Source organism: Schistocerca serialis, chromosome 2 (assembly GCF_023864345.2).
Source record: "Schistocerca serialis cubense isolate TAMUIC-IGC-003099 chromosome 2, iqSchSeri2.2, whole genome shotgun sequence".
NCBI lineage: Eukaryota > Metazoa > Arthropoda > Insecta > Orthoptera > Acrididae > Schistocerca > Schistocerca serialis.
This window is the reverse complement of record NC_064639.1, coordinates 113,124,940-113,146,386: the sequence shown is the minus strand read 5'-3', so window position 1 is coordinate 113,146,386 and position 21,447 is coordinate 113,124,940. Positions and strand designations below refer to the sequence as shown.

At 41.0% G+C, this 21,447-nt stretch overlaps 1 protein-coding gene and 1 non-coding gene across 2 annotated transcripts in view; one reads left to right on the top strand and one right to left on the bottom strand.

Annotated features, from left to right (window-relative positions):
- LOC126456792 (gamma-tubulin complex component 5) overlaps window positions 1-21,447 on the top strand; it is a 158,639-nt gene that overhangs the window by 99,132 nt on the left and 38,060 nt on the right. The gene's annotated exons all lie outside the window — the stretch shown is intronic.
- On the bottom strand, window positions 20,674-20,748 carry Trnas-uga (transfer RNA serine (anticodon UGA)). Its single transcript has one exon. It is a non-coding gene; the product is annotated as a tRNA-Ser (tRNA).

The following is a 21,447-nucleotide window of genomic DNA, read 5'->3' as shown; positions in this document are numbered from 1 at the left end:
AGAAATTAAATATACTTTGTAATTGTGTCATCTTACTGTGGATTATATCGTACGAGTCTTCGATGTGGAAAACGAATGTCAAGTGAATTTAGCGAGGTAATGCCGTCCTACACCCTGAAGTAAATGCACTATCAGAGTGTTGACAAATACTTGCTACGACGCTGCCATTTCTTGGCTCTCTGATGAGGCAGCTCTTCAGCGAAATGCTTGCCGTGATTCTCCGATACGGTTCTTCAGAGTGGAGACGCGCGCGCACGTTTGGTTTTTATGCGGCGTTCTCCCCTGATGGTTTCTGATGTCACCTTGTGGGCTGTGTACACATTTGAGACATTCAATTATCATTAATCCAGAATGATACAAGTTTCAGCTTCCGGCGTGGAAGAAGGCTGTTGACGGCGACATTATATCATTTCAACGTAGGGAAAGCAAAAGAGATCATTCAATGTTTCTCATTCAACATAAAGCATGTGAGATAATTTTCCGTAACGTTCATAATCATCTAAAAATACAAACAAAGTAAAAATACTCCAGAAGCTTATTCGAATTGAATATAATGTAAGATACCAAACGCTTTGCACCTTGATGTCGAATTTGTCCACGTGCAATCTTTTGCAGCATGCACTTAGAATGTCATGATTACCACGAGAATGAAGAAATATGTTGGTAGGGATGGAAGCAAGAAGAGACGTAGTCAACAAATATTCGATTCCCCATGGCATTCATTTCATTTGAGACATAAGAACAGGTAAAGCGGGAATTTACTTTCGTGAACACGAAAGATATGCCGCACATATTGATAACGAGGAAGTCTGCGTCTTCATACGTTTCCTCCTTGAAATCTGTATGCTCTATTATATACTAAGTAGCCCGATCATTGTTTCAGTAATGTTACCTTCTTGTTTGACCCCGTAACGTTGAACAGATTCCAAATGCATGTCTCTGCATGAAAGTAGCTGTTCGAACCCTTCCTGGGTTGTTTTTTGTGTTTTATTGCTTGGAATTCCTGAAGCAGACCACTGTGCCTTCCCCCCTCGTGGGTTAGGTCTCAAAACTAAACCGCTTTTTATCCAATGGCATAATTTATTCAGACAGCATCAGCACAAGACTATCAAACAAAGTCTTCCATTTACAGTTGCAACACTCTAACCAGCACTGACCGAAGTGTAATCCACGGTAATGGTCCGAAATTAGCAGCTGTCTGCTACTGTGGCAAAGTCCGTACTACACTTTCGATTCTGCAGCACCATTTTATCTGGTAATACTGTGTAGTTGCAGAGTTGTGCCAGCATGTCTGTCCTCACATTGTCAACTTTATGTATCTAACTTCTCCTGTAGCGTAGATCACGAGGAGCCGAAGTAAATGGGTGTATTCTGCATGACGTAACATTCAGTATTCCCTTCTTTCATAGCCACTCTTCATGTGCATCGATACCAAATAGGAATGTGAAAACTTGCGAGTGAGAGAATGACAATAACAATCGTAACAAGAACAAGCAAATAATGAATGATGTTTATTCCAACGCAGAACGAGAATGGCTTTAAATATAAAAATCTATATCTATATCCATATCTATTGATCTTTGAGTTGGCACAATGCAAATATATTCTTAGCATTTAGTTACTGAATTTAGTTCTGGATGTTTGCAGAGAAAAGGAAAAGTCGGTACTTCTCGCTAGTGTAATATAATGTGAACCAGCAACTACCCTTTGCTTAGAACACGACTCAAGCAGGTCCCCAAGTAGGTACCAAGGCACTGCTGCATTCTGTTCCCTGACATTGCTCTGATGACGGTTAATGCAGATAGTTCTGATTATGAAATACAAAACTTATTGCAGGTTAGTTCCTAGGATAGTAACATTAAATTTGCGTTGTAGACGGCACATGAACGTGACTACTATCCATGTTACTCATCTATATAAAAAGACAATATTATGGGAATTTAGCAGGATTACTCAACATGAATTCTGAAATTGGGTGACTGACCACACAGGTGCTAAACGTCGTCAAGAGTATACGATGTCCTAATTGCATTAGGAATATGAAGATCGTCTTTGACAGCTCGCAACTTTCACATTGCTATCTCCACCCTAGTACAGACAGCCCTCAGTGCAGTTGCACTATGTTGCCGATGTAATGGAAGGCCTTCAAACCGACAACAGACCACATATTGAAAAATACAAGCGAATTCTCTTGCAGCGTAAGCTTATTGTAACTAATCTAAAAATTATTGGAGAGGAACACTGTCCTATTCAAAAAAAGTAAAATGTTACACACTGTTGACGTCAAACGGACATTATCTATGTCCTGCTTGTGTCCTACTCATCTATAATATCAAGTGTACTATCAAAATGATTATATATAATTAATATGAATATAATAGAGGGAAACATTCCACGTGGGAAAAATATATCTAAAAACAAAGATGATGTGACTTACCAAACGAAAGTGCTGGCAGGTCGATAGACACACAGACAAACACAAACACACACACAATGGTTGCTTCGTCAGGAAAGAGGGAAGGAGAGGGAAAGACGAAAGGATGTGGGTTTTAGGGGAGAGGGTAAGGAGTCATTCCAATCCCGGGAGCGGAAAGACTTACCTTAGGGGGAAAAAAAGGACGGGTATACACTCGCTGTCTACTTGTGTGTGTGTGTGTGTGTGTGTGTGTGTGTGTGTGTGTGTGTGTGTGTGTGTGTGTGTGCGTGCGCGAGTGTATAGCTTTCCTTTTTTCCCCCCCACGGTAAGTCTTTCCGCTCCCGGGATTGGAATGACTCCTTACACTCTCCCTTAAAACCCACATCCTTTCGTCTTTCCCTCTCCTTCCCTCTTTCCTGACGAAGCAATCGTTGGTTGCGAAAGCTTGAATTTTGTGTGTATGTTTGTGTTTGTTTGTGTGTCTATCGACCTGCCAGCACTTTCGTTTGGTAAGTCACATCGTCTTTGTTTTTAGATATATTTTTCCCACGTGGAATGTTTCCCTCTATTATATCCATATCATTAATTTGAACCCAACAATTACGTTTGTTATTGTCACTGTTGCATTTCGAAATCTTTCCTGTCATCTTATTTTCTCTTTCTGTTTTTGCAAGTAGTTTCACTTTGTATTCACCTTCTCCTCATTACCGAATCTACCATACAATTTTATCCCGCCTATATATACTCAATAATACGTAACCCACTTCCAAACCATAACCAAAAACTTTTTTCCGCTTTCAACACTACCGCTGCTATGAAGTCCACAGTTCCTTTCAGCTATTAAACAGCCATTTCGGCTATTTCTAATAACTTTCGCCTTTTTTTCCATTTCTGTTTTTCCCACATCACTGATCGTTTTTAGCCGCTTCCCTCAAGTTTTAACGTCATTATTTCTTCATCAGACAATTGTTAGCCTCATTTTCACAATCTGCCACCACAAAACCACTCCTTTTAATACATTTGCACGCAGTTTTTTTCGAAATTTTCCCGAATTGCTCCACCCTTTAATGTGTTTTGGCGGCAACACAACTACCTAACCTTTGTGCACATCGTTGTCTACCAACCCAAGTTCACCACAGGATCAACAAGCCCAGCTATAACCAACACTTTTTCGCCTTTTTTTACACCAGATCTCCAGTTGCTTTCCAGTTCACCTTTATCTCTCCCCATATATTTTTATTTTTATTTTCATTTTTATTTTCATTTCAGCCTCATATTACACTTTCCACCTTCTAATACCATGTCACCTTCACACCATTAAGTTTTATTTACATTTCCTCCGCAAACATGCCTTCGCTCTAGCCAGATTACACTCCCATATTTTTATTTTGTCTGACATTTGGCATTACCCTCAAAGGCCTCACGCTTAAAGTTCCCATCTCTGGCTGTAACCCTTCTTTCCATCAGTCCCTATACCAGTTCCAAACTGAACAATCCATTGCCCTCACCCACCTAATCCTTCACCTACACATCAACTCAGCCAATGAACACACCGTCAACTCCTATCCTTAATAAAAGTTCTCAGTCTCTCCTCTCCCACATCCACACCAGATGTTCAGAGCATCCTCCTACAGGCCAACCGCAAATTAGAACAGCATGCCACCCTCCACCTCAAAAAACTATCCAATCTCCTGGTTTCCCACCTCCGGAAAGGCAACTCACTCACCCTTCACAACCTTTCCAGCAAACCTCAACCTCCTCTCATTGCACACAGACCCAGTCTCTCCCATCTACTCAATCTCCCACTTCCAGCTCCACTCCCCCCAAAACCTCAAAATTCCAATCAACACAATCTGGAACCACAACACCCTAATTCAGTAGTTAACCTTTCCTCCAAACCTCTCTCCCAATCCGAAACCTCTGTCCTATCCAAAGGCCTCACCTTCAGCCCCACTCCCAGATTCAGCAAAACAGCCCTTGTCAAAGATTTACTGTCCTACACCCGTACTCTCTGCTGGAAATATCACTTTGCCATGAAGAAAAATGATCCTAATCCTACTCCTAATGATCCAACTCCCCAAGACACTATCCAAATTGAACCCTGTGTGGAACAGTTCTGTCCTCCGTCACAGTGGGACCCACCTCCTCTTCCTCAAAATCACCCTCTCCAAACTTTCCAGGAATTTCTGACTTCCAGCCTTGCCACTCAATCCTTCTTAAAAAAAAAAAAAAAAAAAAAATTCTTTGCCTTTACAAATGTCTGCTTGTGTCTGTTTATGTGCGGACGGATATGTGTGTATGTGCGCGAGTGTATACCTGTCCTTTTTTCCCCCCTAAGGTAAGTCTTTCCGCTCCCGAGATTGGAATGACTCCTTACCCTCTCCCTTAAAACCCAATCCTTTCGTCTTTCCCTCTCCTTCCCTCTTTCCTGACGAAACAACCATTGTGTGTGTGTTTGTGTTTGTCTGTGTGTCTATCGACCTGCCAGCACTTTCGTTTGGTAAGTCACATCATCTTTGTTTTTAGATATATTTTTCCCACGTGGAATGTTTCCCTCTATTATATTCATATTAATTATATATAATCATTTTGATAGTACACTTGATATTATAGATGAGTAGGACACAAGCAGGACATAGATAATGTCCGTTTGACGTCAACAGTGTGTAACATTTTACTTTTTTTGAATAGGACAGTGTTCCTCTCCAATAATTTTTAGATTAGTTACAATAAGCTTACGCTGCAAGAGAATTCGCTTGTATTTTTCAATATGTGGTCTGTTGTCGGTTTGAAGGCCTTCCATTACATCGGCAACATAGTGCAACTGCACTAAGGGCTGTCTGTACTAGGGTGGAGATAGCAATGTGAAAGTTGCGAGCTGTCAAAGACGATCTTCATATTCCTAATGCAATTAGGACATCGTATACTCTTGACGACGTTTAGCACCTGTGTGGTCAGTCACCCAATTTCAGAATTCATGTTGAGTAAACCTGCTAAATTCCCATAATATTGTCTTTTTATATTGATGAGTAACATGGATAGTAGTCACGTTCATGTGCCGTCTACAACGCAAATTTAATGTTACTATCCTAGGAACTAACCTGCAATAAGTTTTGTATTTCATAATCAGAACTATCTGCATTAACCGTCATCAGAGCAATGTCAGGGAACAGAATGCAGCAGTGCCTTGGTACCTACTTGGGGACCTGCTTGAGTCGTGTTCTAAGCAAAGGGTAGTTGCTGGTTCACATTATATTACACTAGCGAGAAGTACCGACTTTTCCTTTTCTCTGCAAACATCCAGAACTAAATTCAGTAACTAAATGCTAAGAATATATTTGCATTGTGCCAACTCAAAGATCAATAGATATGGATATAGATATAGATTTTTATATTTAAAGCCATTCTCGTTCTGCGTTGGAATAAACATCATTCATTATTTGCTTGTTCTTGTTACGATTGTTATTGTCATTCTCTCACTCGCAAGTTTTCACATTCCTATTTGGTATCGATGCACATGAAGAGTGGCTATGAAAGAAGGGAATACTGAATGTTACGTCATGCAGAATACACCCATTTACTTCGGCTCCTCGTGATCTACGCTACAGGAGAAGTTAGATTCATAAAGTTGACAATGTGAGGACAGACATGCTGGCACAACTCTGCAACTACACAGTGTTACCAGATAAAATGGTGCTGCGGAATCGAAAGTGTAGTACGGACTTTGTCACAGTAGCAGACAGCTGCTAATTTCGGACCATGGCCGTGGATTACACTTCGGTCAGTGCTGGTTAGAGTGTTGCAACTGTAAATGGAAGACTTTGTTTGATAGTCTTGTGCTGATGCTGTCTGAATAAATTATGCCATTGGCTAAAAAGTGGTTTAGTTTTGAGACCTAACCCACGAGGGGGGAAGGCACAGTGGTCTGCTTCAGGAATTCCAAGCAATAAAACACAAAAAACAACCCAGGAAGGGTTCGAACAGCTACTTTCATGCAGAGACATGCATTTGGAATCTGTTCATCGTTACGGGGTCAAACAAGAGGGTAACATTACTGAAACAATGATCGGGCTACTTAGTATATAATAGAGCATACAGATTTCAAGGAGGAAACGTATGAAGACGCAGACTTCCTCGTTATCAATATGTGCGGCATATCTTTCGTGTTCACGAAAGTAAATTCCCGCTTTACCTGTTCTTATGTCTCAAATGAAATGAATGCCATGAGGAATCGAATATTTGTTGACTGCGTCTCTTCTTGCTTCCATTCTTACCAACATATTTCTTCATTCTCGTGGTAATCATGACATTCTATGTGCATGCTGCATAAGATTGCACGTGGACAAATTCGACATCAAGGTGCAAAGCGTTTGGTATCTTACATTATATTCAATTCGAATAAGCTTCTGGAGTATTTTTACTTTGTTTGTATTTTTAGATGATTATGAACGTTACGGAAAATTCTCACATGCTTTATGTTGAATGAGAAACATTGAATGATCTGCTTTCATTTCCCTACGTTGAAATGATATAATGTTGCCGTCAACAGCCTTCTTCCACGCCAGAAGCTGAAACTTGTATCATTCTGGATTAATGATAATTGAGTGTCTCAAACGTATACATAGCCCACAAGGTGACATCAGAAACCATCAGGGCAGAACGCCGCATAAAAACCAAACGTGCGCGCGCATCTCCACTCTGAAGAACCGTATCGGAGAATCACGGCAAGCATTTCGCTGAAGAGCTGCCTTGTCAGAGAGCCAAGAAATGGCAGCGTCGTAGCAAGTATTTGTCAGCACTCTGATAGTGCATTTACTTCTGGGTGTAGGCCGGCATTACCTCGCTAAATTCACTTGACATTCGTTTTCCACATCGAAGACTCGTATGATATAATCCACTGTAAGATGACACAATTAGAAAGTATATTTAATTTCTGGACTCCAAGAACGGCATTCTTCACATAAGTAACACCTGTTTGTGTGTGCATTCGGGAGGAAGACGGTGCAATCCCGCACGCGGCCATCCTGATTTCGGTTTTCAGTGATTTCCCTAAATCGCTTCAGGCAAATGCCGGGATGGTTCCTTAGGAAGGGCACTGCCGACTTCCTTCGCCATCCTTCCCTAATCCAAGCTTGTGCTCTGTCTCTAATGACATTGTTGTCGACGGGACGTAAAAACAGTAATCTCCTCCTCCTCTGTTTGTGTGTTTAAGGTTGCGTTTTTAGGCTCAGGCAACATCGCAGTGACTATAGTCCGCCTCTTGCCGCCAGTATGTCGTTAGCTCAGAGGTTCCCTTGTGCATTGCAGTGCTCGTACTATATGACGTAGCAGTTCGAATCACGGTAGAAGCTGCTGACTACAACCTTTTATTTTCCATTTTAATTAATGGAGTAGCAAACTGCTAGTAAAAATTCCTTATGCAAAATCTGAAGAATGCCTTTAAATATCAATCTTCGTCCGATTTTGACTTAGTAAATTAAGTTAATATCATGGATGTCTGCTTTGCAAATGCCAAGGTGCTTCACTGTAAAATAGGTCCTGAAAAGATTCAAACCGACTGTCAACGATATAAATTTGAGCTTTGTTCGTCATATAGGTCTAACATGTCAGAAGGTTGTTTATGAAGTGCACATTTTGATTAATATAGTTCCCTTCTTCTAAATTTTTGCAATAGCATTGAACTGTAGACGTTTTCTAACACCGGCGTTAGCAATTCCTTTCCGTTCTCTGAAACCTTCAAAACGACAAAGTTTTCTGGTTTAAATCTGATGACCTTAACTATCACTTCCGATCAACAATAAATACTTGATGAACCCATACGTGGAACTCCAAATGTGCAGTGTTCCTGCACTGCTACAGAGCATGCATTGCAAGGTATTCACACAGTTTATCGCATAGACTTACCATAAGGAATGAAACAAGAACTGTAATACACTTTACACCACAGACGCTCACTCTGGCTTGATGAAAACATCCAAACATTGACCAAAAGTTACTCAAATAATTGAGTTTGAAAGGAAAAGAAATGAGGTATGAAGCTTTTATAAATTCATCGAATGTGGTGAGGTGGTTTAATTTCGTCCCAGTCTATAAAATTAATTTCGGGCCATACTCAGCTCTTGCCGATTAATGTAATATAATACCTGCCTACTAATCAGGGCGTCTGTCTCCGTTGCTTTTGAGCGTGAATGGAAATTGTAGAAATTTTCTGTGGAGCAACATTTAATAATAAAGCGTTTTAAATCATCAAAAGCGATGAGCGGTAGCAGGCGCTTTCGATAAAGAATGGGGGAGTGCAGCGCCACTGCTGTCGCCACGGCCGCTGCCAGTAGCCAGCAAATGGATCCCGGAGCTTTGCCGCATACGGCGTCCAGAGGAGGACAGTCTGCAGGAAATCTGCCGCAAAATTGTTACTGGATAGAATTTTGATATCTGTGTGTCAGAAAGCGAAATAGATTGAATCTGCGCTACCATTACATTCACGTCTTCAGCATTCAGACAGAAGAGGCTATAAAAATATTTTATGCCAGCTGCTCTCGATCCACTGACATTATGAACAGAAACAACGCACGCTACCGCTAGACCACAGGCGTAATCAGCCTAGGGTTTCTCTATCATGGGACAAGTTTTCCTCCAGGAAGTGCCGCAGTCTACAGTGTTGCCAGATTGTGCAGATAACCGGACTTAGAGAATTAGCAAGTTGACCAGTTTTTTTGTCCCATGTCACGATCGGCGCGGACTTAGCCTCTGAAGCGGCCGGCCGCCGGTTGAGTTTTATATCAAAGAGTGTACATAAATATTAATTGCGTTATGTTCTGTACTTGGTTTCACAAGTATCATTGTCTGCAGGACGTACATAGAGTGGATAGTAAGCATTTTACGTTTTTTGAAAATTTCTCCACCAAGCTCTCCCTTGTTTATCTTGTAATACATAATGTATGCCATTATTTTACTTATGTCCTAGCCAGTGAGATATGTGTGCTTTGCTAGAGCATTATATATTCTGTGCATGAATGTTATGATGTAAGAAGTTAAAAATAGTTTTACAAATATAAGGTCTGTCAACAGCACCAATACAAGTGCGGAAACTGGAAATTCTGACAAAAAGTAGTCCCAAAGTGGGATTGCATCTGCCAAAACTATTGGTGGCGAATATGGAAAACATGATGAGTGTGTGGAAGCTGTGGAATCAAAAATTAGTGTTCTATACCACAGTGACACAAATGAATACCAAAGCAGGAAGTTTGCAATTAGCCATATGTATGTCGATGATTTGTAGTGATGCCTTGGTTATACAGAGTATCCCACATAAAACCAGTACACCTTATGCCTGACATTCAAGTAACAATGAAATAACTAAAAAAGAACAGATAATAGTAATGTTAAAAAACCTGTAGTTACCTGTTTATCAAAGACACTGGAAGTGGTGGCTATGGACATCCAGGCATGCTGAATTCATGTGCTGGTGTTATCAACTACACACTGTAATTCTGCAGGTGTGAAGTTCTGAATTTCTGTAGTAATGTTCTGTTCAAGACTGTCTATTGTGCAAGGATTGTCAGCATACACTTTACTTTTTAGTGTGCTCCATAAATAAAAGTCACACTATGTTAAGTCCGGGGGCCTTAGGGACCAGGGGCCTGTGCTGATAAGTCTGTCTTCAGGGATCATGTTGGTGACACGGGCCGTACTTTTACTGGATGTGTGAGCAGTTGCTCCATCTTGTTGGAATACTGCACACAGCTTCTCTGCATCTGTGGGTTATGCATAGAAAGAATCAGAGATCTCTAGATATTTGGCACTGCTTAAGGTACAACTGAAAAATATCAGGCCAATAACGTGCATGTTGGACAACACATACTGAACACCTATCTTCTCCAAATGGAGAGGCTGTTCCTGCAGAATATTTGGGTTATCCTGTGACCAGATCTGCAATTCTGAGAGTTTACATAGCCTGCTGACAAATGAAACTAGGCCACATCTGACATGAAGTAAAGCAAAGGGCCTAAGTAACAGTTAGCAATTGATGGTAATAACAGGTTAAAATAATGAAATCTCTTTTTTTCCTGATCCTTAGATTTCAACTCTTGCACCAGAGTCACACGATGGACTTTTAATTTCATATTTTTTTTTCTTCCTTCCTTTAGTATCTGATGACATGATTTAAGAGATTCATCAACATTCTGTGATAAACTCCTTTTTGACTTAGTGGGGACTTCACAAATGTCCATGTGAATTCAGTCTATAGTTTCAGGTATCCTCACTGTTGGTCGCCTATTCCACTGCACACTTCTGAACAGATCCTACAGCCCTCCATTTCTTGTATAGATGGCGAATAGTGCTAGTTGTGGGGAATTTTCTACCGGGATACTGCGCTTCAAATATTTCTTTACATTACTTGATGGAACCTATCTTCATGTAACACTCCACAATATCAATTTACTATTCTAATGCGAACTACCCAGTTTCTGTAACAACTCAGAAATAAGAGCTTCTCACAACAGCACAGCTGTACTCTGATAAAATACAGTCTAGCCAACTTTCGAGACAAGTCTTACTACTTCACAAGCAATTTGACTATAGGTGATTAACTGGTGCGTGATGTGTACCGCTTTTATGTGGGACACCCTGTACATAATGTCCTAGACTTTGGTGATGGTGAGGAATGAAACCTCCAAATGGTACTGAAAAAGATTGATAATCACTTTATGCCAAAAGTAAATGTAACACTTGAAAGGTACTTATTCAGCTCCTTACAACAAAAACATGGCGAGACAAAACTGAACAAAATGGATTTCTGTGGCCGGGAGCTATTAAGGAAATTAAATACATTCATGTAATTAGGCTAAAATATGTTATTAGTTTCAGTTTTGTGATTTTTATTTCCATGTTTTTGGCAGTTGAGCATTAATCGCCATGCAGAACAATGATGCTGTATTTGTTGGTTTGATAAAGAAATTTGGCTTTCATTAATCTTTCTCGCTGAGGCAGCAATTTATTTGAAGTGAAGTGTTTCATTCCACACTATTGGCTAGTTTCAACTGTTAGCTGAATTTCAAGTGCATGTTTTCACCTTCTGGCACATATGGCATCATGTCATAATAAAAAACCAAATTTCATTGTGAATCTGGATGCACAAATGTGCATTTTAAGCCAAATTATACATTTTAGTATGGTTTATGAAATTCTGATGCTCTTGGAGTACCCTCTGATACTGTGTTGTTTCTTTTATGATGTAATGTTAAGATCTCTTAATACTTTATACATGTGAACATACGGGCTTCTTACATAATTGTAGCTGCACATACACAGTAGTGTCTCTTTGCTGGCACACTCTAGCTGTTGGTAAACGGACTTATTTCTGACAGGCTCAGGACAGTATTGCGAATGCTGGTTTGAAAATCATTAATTACAAAGTAAATTTCCTTTTACGCAAGATGAATTATGTTACGTGCAAGAATGTCGATGACTTTCTTAAACCACAGAGTGTTTGACTCTCATTTAAATCTTAAGACTCTGAGGATCAGCCACTTAGAAAAATTTCGAGTTCAGAAGACCAGACATTTATGTCATTATTTAAAATTTTATTGACACATTTGTTTGATGTATCTTAAAGTGTAACAAACACAAAGAAAGACCAATATTATAAATGAAAGCTTAGCTTTTCTTATAGCTTATTAATCTTCAGGCCATTTATTTATTCCAATGGCATTTTTACAGAGCATATTAAATCAGTACATAAATTCTTGCATTCTTCCTTCTTCCCTCATTAATTTCAAGCATTCTGATTTCCGTCTTTGGAGATCCTCAGTGTTATGACAGTGTTTTCTTTTTCTCTTGTGTTCTTCCCTGAAGATCAGCTGAATATTTTTCCTGTTTAAGTTTCTGTTGTGTATGCCCATTATCTCACTGTTTGCTTCTTTGATGTCATTTAACGTCTGTGTAAACCACACTGGTCGTCCTCCAAGACTCATTATTTTATTAATGATTTGTTTAGTGTACCTGTCATTCTCCATTCTTGCCAAATTTCCAAAGAATGACATTCTTGTTTTGCACATAGTATGTATTCTGTTCTCTCCATGTTTGTAGATTTCTGTGTTGGATTGTGGTCTGTTGTATTCTGTTCCCACTGTTGAAAAGTGTGTTATCAGTAAAATACCACACTGAAAGTTGCAATCCAACAGAATAGAATTAAAAAAATATAAATGTTACTGAAAGTACACAAATTTATTCCTCTGTGAATATCTTGTCATTCACAAAATGTGTTTAGTTTATGTTTATGGGAGTTTGATAATATGTCTTCTGTTGAATACCATTGGAAAACCTAGAGGGTCCTACTTACATCAAGTATCACTCAACCGTAACTGTTGAACTGTTCCCTTTGCACATGAACTGTGGTAAGACAAATAATCCATAATTAGGAGGAGCCAGATGTGAATTTTGGGGAGGATACAAAAGGATTTCATACACATCTCCGCAGTTTGATCTTCTAGCTTTCTCAGGATAATCGATGGATTTTTGAGTTTTCATCCAAATTAGTGTCGTTTCACATTATATTTCAGCAGGTTTGTTAGCTGCCTTCTTCAGGTGTTAGAGTGCAGATCTCATTTGCATGCTGTTTATATTTTGCTGAGAGTCTAGACCCTCTGTTCGACCGGTGTCAGAATTTCCTGTTATCACCATAAAGAAACAGCTGTTCCCACAGTGCGAATTTCACACTTTTTGTGTCTTCTCCTGCATGGATGTACCCTTCTACCAAAACCTTATGTCCACTTCGCTGTCATACTCCATCTTCCAAGGGGGACAGTCACCAGTAAGATTTATCCAAATAGATATGCATCAGGTCAAACTGAAGAAGACTGAATCAACAGGTTAAAGATAGAGAGCATACAGCATATGGTGTGTTACTTTGTTCTAGAGGAACCACAATTATCATATGGATAGCTGTAATCCGTGGCAAATGATGTGGCTCAGGGAGTGGGGACTTAATTTAACCATACATTAACTATAATGATATGGTGTGATTGCACATGCCTAAAGGCTTTGAAAAAGTCTGTTATAATTCCCAGAGTGGCATAAGGATTTACCATAGAAAGTGGTTATTGTAGCATTTTATACTTACTGGCTTTATGGGAAAGAAACTAGTTGGATGACCAACTACAGTTTTACATGGAGCCAGTAAAACACAGGCTCTCATAAATGACTTTGTACATCCGATAACTAGGTCCAACTTGGGAAAGTAATGAAAATGGTTTTCTGATACAAGCAACCTAGATAAAGCGTAAGGTACCACTAGTTTACAAAAAAATCATATGTCACCTGCATGAATTTGATTTTTGAAAGTGGGATATTTCTGCAGGATCCTTCTTCACTGAGCAGTATTGCTGCTCCAGTCTTGAAAAGCTACCTCAGATAGGTTTGCTGTTGTTATTTCTGCTAACTATTTTAATATTTATGTAGGGATCACTTGAGTTGTAATTGTATGTTGTTCCTTTCGCCATTCGTTGATAAGCACTATAGCTATTGTTGCAGCTAAGAATTTAGAGGCAACAGGAATAGGTGGGCTATAGAATTTAGATATTCTACAAAGAAATCCATATGTGTACATCTTTATCCCTTTTCTTTAAAGGCAGAATAGCAGTTTAAAGGAACAAAAAGCTACATGATATTTCTTGGCTAAATATTTGATAAATTGTTCTAGTTCCTAAATGAGGGAAAAAGTGCGTCTAGATTTTTGAAATATTCGGAAAAAGTGCATCTAGATTTTTGAAATATTCGGAAAAAGTGCATCTAGATTTTCGAAATATTCGGAAAAAGTGCATCTAGATTTTCGAAATATTCTTGATAATTCAAAATGCCTCACTGGCAGGGACTTTTTGGCATATTGTAATCAGGGAGTAAAGTTTGCCTTAGTGGCCTACACAACTAGCCCCATGTCCAGCCTGTGTGGAGGGACTGGTGAGCTGTCACTTGCCACTCCAAGGCAACTTTTCATGGTGTGACATATACAGAGCTCTGCCTTTATTACAACTTACTATCACAATTGCTGGTGTTCATTAATTGGTGAATGACTGCAGTACATCCACTTGACCTGTCACTATACCATCTGATGAGTGAACCATCATTCATTTATGTTCTATTTAGTCTTGTCAGAGAGGAGTGTGGGTAGCAGAAAATATTGGTTCCACCCTATGTGAGAGTGCTTTTGGGATGAGTTGGGACCAGAGGCAGTGTACTCTACCCTGAAAGTAGTCTATTGTAATGTGGAGGGAGGAATGATGTAACTTTGTTTTGCCAACAATGAAATCCCCTATGGGGCTCGCCGCTCTTTGGCAGGCTCGTACTTGGGTACTGTGGGGCCCCAGCCTTTGCAGCATCTTTTCCCTTCTGTGCTGCACATCTGCCCTCTTGCTTTTATTTTTCCCCTCCCTTGGGGAACATGTCTGGGATGTTTTCGGAAATGTGTTCTGCATATTCAGTAGCTGATATCAGAACAGACTCTTCACTGTTTTTCGTCCCCCCCCCCCCCCCCCTCTCTCTCTCTCTCTCTCTCTCTCTCTCTCTCTCTCTCTCTCTCTCTCTCTTTCTCTTTCTCTTTCTCTTTTTCCCCTCTGTTTCAGCATTTAAGGTTCCTCTTTTTTCCTCCCCCTCAGTGCGCTTCTGAAGGCCAGCCTGTGTGTCTGACATCTAACAGGTGACTGGGTAACGCGTAATTCCCAGCCCCAGGTACCCCCTGGTACTTGCCAGGCCCAGAATAGGGTGATTGCCTGAGCTAACAATACCTACCCAAATTGCCAATTCCTCTATCAGGTGTTTGGAAGGTGTCACCTGAGGAGTGAACAGTCACCTAAAGCAGGTGTGCCGCCCTCTGAGGGGCCCCCAGTTGGAAGGAAAGCACCATCGGAGATGCGGGCAATCATGGGGGATTCTCTTGCAGTGAGCCAACCCTCTTCATCACAGTACGTCCACTAAACGGAAACAAAATCAGGCTAATGATTCAAAGACTCTCCCAGCTGCACTACTGTTCCTTGTGGTTTCACATATTGAAACCAGTCAGTCCTTTGCAACAGTAAATCCACTTATTATTCAGAAAGTTGTTGATGCACTTGACAGCCCTGTGAAATCCTACTCTTGTTTATGCAATGGCACTTAGCTTTTGGAGAGGACTTCAAATTCTTAAGCATAACTGCTTGCAGGTTCGCCCATCCATGGTTATCCTGTTCATGTCAAGGCCCATCACATGCTGAATTCTTCACGTGGTGTTATTGACACTAGGCTACTCGATAGTGTGACTGAGGCAGAAATCCAAATGTACTTCTCCGATCAGGGCATCATTGCAGTCCATCAGGTGATGAAAAAGGTAGCCGCATCCTTAGTGCCCACACGCACTCTTTTTCTCACTTATGCTAGAGTGATGTTTCTGTGAAAGATCAAAGCAAGTTATGAAGTTATCACAGCCTGACCGTACGTTACGATCTCGATGCGCTACTACCAGCGTCACCATTACAACCACACTCGAATGTCCTGTCGACACCCGGCCAAGTTTGTAACCTGCAGTAGTGATGCTGATGGGAGGTGATTGCTTCCTTCTCCCCACTGCATCGATTGCAATGGTGACCAAGCAGCCTCTTCTCAAGGTTGTCCCATGTACCTCGATGAGTGAGCCATCCAGGAGATCCGGGCGCATTTCTTTCTGGTCCTCTTTGACCTTCCCCCTGAGAATGACGTTCCATCTCATGTGGGAGTCACGCTGCTCATTCTATATGATGTTCACAGTCAAACCATCTCATATCTAGCTTCAGGCTGTTGCAGACTGCATTTTCCTTCCTCACTTGACCATTACATCCCTCCTTTATTCGGTGTTACCAAGGCTGACTACCTTCAGCTTATTGGGGAACTCCTTAACCCCTTTCTGTTGTTTGGTGACTTAAATGCGTGCCATCCCCTTTGGGGTTCTCCCAGAACCTGATGGAGAGGAGCCCTCTTGGCTGACTTTCTCAAACAACTTAACCTCATCTGCTTTAACACAAGAGCAACCACATTCCTTTCAGAATCCATGCACACCTATTCCCATTTGGACCCCTCCTTCTGCACTGTCCAGCTTGTCCGTGGTCACGAGTAGGCTGTTCTCTTTGACAAGTTCTCTAACAACCATCTTCCATGTGCTACTCGTTGGCTGACTCCTACCCCACCTATGTGGCAGATTTTAAAGGCCAACTGGAGGATTTACTCCTCCCTAGCAACCTTCAACGAACAGTATTTCACCAGATGGACTACCTTATCAATATTATCCTTACCGCCACAGAAAGTTCCGTTCCTCGCACTTCATCTTTACCTCATAATGGCCTGGTCCCTTGGTGGACTGGAGCATACCACGACGCAATTTGCACGCAGAGACATGCCCCCCTTTTAACCATCATCCTATGCTGGCAAACTGCATTCATTATAAGAAGATGTGTGTGTAATGTCGTTCCATTCTTGGGGATAGCAAAAAAGCTAAATGGATTTTATTTACTAGTTCTTTTAACAGTTCTACTCTCTCTCCCATCGTATGGGCTAACCTCTCATGGCACTCTGGGGCCAAGGTCCATTCCCCAATTTCTGGCCTGACCAAAGCAGATGATGTCATAGTGGGCCCTATTGCTATGGTCAACACCTTGGGCTGCTATTTTGCGAGATTTCAAGCTCCACCCACTATCAACCTGCCTTCCTCCATGGCAAGCAAGTGGAGGAGGCTCAGGTTGTACCCATCTTTTCTCAGAATTGTGAGCGCTACAATGCTGCCTTTACTATGAGGGAGCTAGTCATGCTCTCACTTCATCCCAGTCCTCTGCCCCAGGGGCAGATGATGTTCACATTCTGATGTTGCAGGACCTTTCTCTTGCAGGCAAGCACTTTGTCCTTCATACGTATAATCACATCTGGGCAGAGGGCACGTTTTCCAGGTGCTGGCGTGAAGCCACTGTCATACCCATACCTAAGCCCAGTAAGAACAAACACCTTCCTTGTAGCTACCACCCAATTTCTCTCACCAGCAGTGTGAGCAAGGTGATGAAACATATGATTCATACCCAGCTGGAATGGTGGCTTGAGTCTCACAATTTACTAAACACTGCACAAAGTGGATTATGAGCACAGCATTCTGCAGTTGAACATCTTGTCGCTTTTTCAACCCATGTCATTAACGGTTTTCTGCAGAAATACCAGACTCTGGCTGTGTTTTTCGATTTGGAGAAAGCCTACGACATGTGCTGGAGGACTGGTATCATTCGTAGTTTCTACACATGGGACTTTCGAGGCCGCATGCCTGTTTCCTTCAGAAATTTTTAAAAGACTGAGTTTTCAAGGTATATGTGGGTTCTGGCTTGTCGGACACCTTTATCCAGGAAAACAGTGTGCCTCAGGGTTCCATCCCAAGTGTCATCCTCTTTGCTATCGCCATTAACCCTATTATGGTCATATCTCGTGCCGGTCATATCTGGCTCACTTTTTGTCAACAATTTTGCCATCTATTGCAGTTCTCCATGGACTTGCCTTCTTGAGCAGTGTCTTTGTCTTTACTTGTGGAGCATAGACAATGGCTTTTGCTTTTCCGTTGACAAAACCATTTATATGACTTTCTGGCAGCGCAGTTGATTTGTTCCACCGTCTTTACATCTTGGGCCAGTTGCTCTTCTGTTTGTTGAAACTACAAAATTCTTGGGGCTGATGCTCGATAGGAAACTTTCTTGTTCCTCCCACATGTCTTACCTGGCCGTCCACTGTGTCTGGTCCCGCAATGTCCTTCGTGTCCTCAATGGTACTTCCTGGGGAGTGGATCAGAACACACTCCTCCATTTGTACCAGCCCTTGTCCATTTGGAACTCGACTGTGAGTGTTTAATTTATGCATTTGCATGTCCATCCATCTTATGCTGCCTGATAAAATCCACCATTGAGGTGTCCGTTTGGCCACTGATACCTTTTATGCTAGCCCGGTTGAGAGTCTGTATGCAGAAGCTGCCAATGCATGCCATTTGTCTGCCATGCCTGGCCACCCATTCTGTGCCTCCTCCTTAGATGACTCCTTTGATCACCAGTATGGGGAATGTCCCTCTTCTCTGTTACCTCCTGGAGTTCGCTTTCAACTATTGCTCCGGTTGCTTAACTTTATGCTACCTGTCACTTTTCCAATGAGTGTGAACTGTTCATCACCTGGGCTTCGTGTAACAGCCTGTGTTGACCTTGGAATTCACTCACTTCCTTATGACACTACTCCAGACTTTCTCTGATGCCGCAAGTTTCTTGACTGTCACAAGGAACTTCTCAGTAGTGCCTTCGTGTACACTGATGGCTCGGTGACAGAGGCTTTTAAATTGTGTCATTTGCTTGGACTCTCTCAGTGCCCTTTAGAGCCTCTGTGTGCTGTACACCGTCCATCCCTTAGTGCAGCAGGTCCAGGAAAGCTTCCACTTGTTAACAGTTCACAGTTGATGGAGCCACTGTGATGTTTATGTGGGTTATTGGTCACGTTGGTCTGACAGGAAATGAGTACACTGACACTGTTGCCAAGGCTACAGTCCTTGAGCCTTGGCCCACTAGGTCTTCCATTCCTTCTGATGGTCTCTGTGTTGCTCTTTGTCACATTGGCATCCCCATTGGTCTTCCCTACACGAGAGCAAGCTGCGGGGAATTAAACGTCTCCTGGCGCATGGCTGACCACCTCTCAGCCCTCTCGCTGTGAGGAGATATTTTTGGCTAGGTTGCATATTGGGCATTGTCTTTTTAGCCATCATCATTTAAGTGGTGATTCTCCACCACTTTGTGCTCATTGTCCTCGAACATTGATGCTGTGTCATTTCGTGATGGAATGTCCTCCTTTAACCACTTATGTTCTCATTTATGTTTGTTGCCAGAGTTAGCTGCAGTTTTAATGAAAGACACGCAGGCTGTTGATCGTGTTTTACTTTTTATCTGTCATACCAATATGGCGAAGGACATTTAATCTTTAGTTCAGAACCTTTGTTGTCTCTGTGGTTATGGACCTTCCTCCAAATCCATGTTTTTAGCTTCTTTCGCTCTGTTGATCGGGTTAATGCGAGTTATTTTTAACTCCTTTTTCATCTTAATGTTGTGCCGTTCTGACATAGGCGCTTGTCACCCTAGTTGTTTTTGCACCCTAAAACAAACCAAAACAAACAAACTGACAATGAAACCTACGAAATTGCAACTGAGTTTCTTGTCTGGAGCAACTGTAGATTCATAGCTGGCATGTAGGTTTAACAAATGCATATATATTTCGTGTGAACTGAAATCTAAAAATACTCAAATACATTAGTACCAAATATCAAGAAACACCAGTGACAGTAATGTTAGTACTGTGCGCCATGTTATTTGTTCACAAATATTAGTGAAAGCCAAATCGTGCAAGCAAACTCTATGGTGAAAGGCTTCAGACTCCTGTTGGTACTAACCTAGAGCATGTAATATTAAACGTGAAGTGAACATGTAGACAGGAGAGTAGGGAAGAACTTTTGTAGCAGATATTAATATCCTGGAACTGGGTTGGAACAAGGAATCATCTCAGGAGCTTATGAAGTCTCAAGTTAACCCCTGTCAGAGCAGAATTTGAGATGATAATCATTCCAACACTGGTTTGCAAGAAATATTTTAATGGTTTTTTAACACCAGTGATGAGTATACAGTTACTTTCACCTGTAGGCATCATTGTGAATTGTGTTTTATTCATCTCATGACATACATTTGCAATCCATTTGGTTTGCGTACAGGAGACATGTCAAATTTTATAAAACAATTACAATGATTTTTACATTAATAAATAATAGCACTATAATAAATAATGACACTATAAGGATAACACAGTACCCAGATCAAATTTCCAGTTTGTTATGCATGAATTAATCCAATGAGTAATAACACTTCAGTGTCAGTACCTTATATAGCTTTTTTTTAAGTGAACCTAAATTCATCTGCATCAGCTTGTTCCCTTTTAATTTATTACAAATTTTCATTCCCATGTATTAAGGTCCCTGGGCATACAGTCTGAGGCGGTGGGTGGGGAGCATAAAATTTTCTTTGTTTCTGGTGTCATGTGAATGGACAAAATAGTTTCCCTCAAATAATTCATGTCTGGTGTACAAAAATATAATTCTCTCATATACATATAAGGATGGCAAAGTTAATATTTTAACAGAATGAGAGTTTCACTCTGCAGCGGAGTGTGCGCTGATATGAAACTTCCTGGCAGATTAAAACTGTGTGCCCGACCGAGACTCGAACTCGGGACCTTTGCCTTTCACGGGCAAGTGCTCTACCAACTGAGCTACCGAAGCATGACTCACGCCCGGTCTCACAGCTTTACTTCTGCCAGTATCTCGTCTCCTACCTTCCAAACTTTACAGAAGCTCTCCTGCGAGCTTCTGTAAAGTTTGGAAGGTAGGAGACGAGATACTGGCAGAAGTAAAGCTGTGAGACCGGGCGTGAGTCGTGCTTCGGTTAATATTTTAAGTTTTCTAAATAATGGTCGACATGGTTCTAATAGGAGCACCATACAAATAAGGGTGGCAATTCTTCTGGAAAACCTGTAATACTCAGGAATTACATTTTACCTGGAAAGATTGGGGAAATCTCAGGGAATTTTGTTTTTTAACCTAACAGTGGAATTTAATTTTATTGAGCTTTACAAAGTACAAATTTTAAAATACTTAATATTGCAAAGTGTGTTAATTATTTGAATATTAGTCCATATAAATTATCAGTGGTTGAAAACTGTGGTTAAACTACAGCCAAGAGGAAAGTAAAGTTACTATGAGATGGTCAATACCCCCACCCCATGGTCACTTTAATTTCTCAGCAGCTTCTTACGACTTCATCTCCCTCTCCTTTCTGTACCTGTAATTCTTTGAGATTTTTATTTCCCAAGTTTGAGTAGCCACGCTGTGTTATACAGAGCTATGGGAGATCTTAAATGAACTCATTGTTAGTGAACACTATTTACTTGCTGTGATTCCCTTCCTGCTCTGCAAGGTCTTT